This window comes from Acomys minous, assembly GCF_964271855.1.
Source record: "Acomys minous genome assembly, chromosome: 6".
NCBI lineage: Eukaryota > Metazoa > Chordata > Mammalia > Rodentia > Muridae > Acomys > Acomys minous.
The window spans coordinates 9,499,956-9,502,254 of record NC_140487.1 but is presented as its reverse complement, the minus strand read 5'-3'; positions in this window follow the sequence as shown (position 1 = coordinate 9,502,254).

Sequence of the window (2,299 nt, the reverse complement as noted above, 5' to 3'; positions counted from 1 at the left end):
GTATAAATGAATGCCTGCAAAATGAAAAGGACAGAATCAGCCTGGACACTTAGGGTCTGTGAGGCAGCTGTATTAGGATAACTACTTAGGAAAACCAGAAGCAAATAGAGACAAACACAGAAGGGAGGGATAAAGAGGAAGCAGACACAAGATGGGAACTGTGACAGAAACAATATTACATATTAGTTTAAACCCTAGAAAAACATAGTATAATAAAATATTTGGAGACACAAGTCAGAGTTCTTTTAATGAGTATATATTTTAATTTTTATGCCTTATGTATCCTATACTGGCTTCAAACTTAGAGCAATTACCCCGACTCAGCCTGCCAAATGCTAGGGTTACAGTGTGTGCCAACATATCCAGCTTTATAGATATTTTAAACTAAATTTTTTAAACTTAGAAATCATATTCTTGCAACCAAATCATTAATTTCATAACTGTGAGTTCATGTAATTTGATGAATATGAGCTATTACCACTAGGTGACAGTGGTAAAACTGGAAAGAAATAGATTTGGTAGGTAGGTAGGTAGATGATAATCTGTCTATAATCCCTACCTAAGATCACCATTAGGAAACATGGTAGTCTTCCTCTTGTTTGTTGGGGCTATGATCTAAGAATATAGCAGATGCTTGAGACCATAGTCCTGACCCAATATATGCTGTGATTCCTTCACCCACTTCCTTTGCCCCAGGACTAGGAAGCAAGCCTAAGGCTTCACATATATAGATAAACAATCTCCTTCTGAGCGATGCCTCTCAGCTCATTTTTCCTGTGGTTACATTCATATGATAAAGTCTATAATTTAGTCAAGTAAGGCATTGGCAAATAGTAAGATGGGATGATTACAATGGTGTAGCATAATAAAGGTTTTTGGTGTGTCCTCTTAAATTTCTACCATGTTATTACCTTTTTACTTAAGTGGAACACTTTGTGGCTTCACTGTGATTACAAAAATTGCCAGCATTGCAACTCATGTACTTTGGGGCCATACTATGTAATATGCAAATTATTTAGATAGTACAGAACTAGCAATGCACTGCTATAATAAAATATGGATGCTAAGTAATGAGAGTGGGTAGTGTATATAATCTGTTTATGTTGGACAAAGGGATAATTCATGTCCACATGATACAGTAATGTGAAGAGATTTTTATCACAAAACTCAGGATGACCTGCAATTTTAAACTTACAGAGTGCTTATTATATGATTTTAAATTAATATTTCCATACTACCATAGCCCTAGAAACAACTGTGGATTAGGGAATCTATTCATTACATTTCTTGAATCTGATTATGTAAGCTGCCCCTATGCGCATTTCCCAGAGGTCATTTGAGAGTGAGGGTGTCGCTCTCACTCTTGCCTGCTGCTGGGACACGTTTTCTTCTACTCATCTCCCTTGACTAGCCTTAATATGAGGGAATGTACCTTGTCGAATTGTATCTTATTATGTCATGTGCAGTTGATATCACTGGGAGGTCTGCTCTTTTCTGAAGGAAAATGGAGCAGTAGATCTGGGGGGAAGGGAGTGTGGGGGCAGTGTGCCTGAGATGAGTGGAGGGGGGAGAGGCTGTGGTTGGGATATAGTTTATGAAGAAGAATATATAAAAGAAAAAAAAAAAACCCAAAGCCAGACTCTAATAGGAAAGAATTAGGAAAGTATTACATTTTAGCAGAGAAATGACATTACCTGAACCAATATGGATTACTTAGTTTGGTGGGTTGACTGTAGATTCTGGTAGAGTGAAATATAACAAGGTCAGAAATACCAAGACCAGTGAAATTTTTACTCAAAAAATACAAAGCCAAATAAGAGAAATGATGCTAGCTTACACTGCTTTGGAGACAGTGTTCAAGTTCTGTGTATTTTGAAGTTACTGCAGTACAAATTTGACTAATGACTATAAGGATGATAGGAGTGTCAGTTTGGGAGTTCAATAGCATGTGAATGGTATTGAAGTCACAGGACCAAATGGATACAGTACACATATAGGGTTTAAAAATCAAATAGATTCTGGTTGCATTGTGTCCTTAGATTTGGTGCAATTCACGTTCAGTTTAAATATGGGTGGAAGGTTTTATAAGTTCTTTCAAGGATGGAGGCATTGTTGGTGGATTGATTAATGGGTTCCTCAGTGTTGGAGATCAAGGACAACCAACAAAGTAATCCGAGGAAGAATCATCAGAAAGACAAGGCAACTGTTTTGTCTTATTAAACTTACATTTTCCACAATGTATTGTGTCCTGTTGGGAGAAGATAGATTTCAGGTAAGTAGGTATTTGATTCCTGTAGAC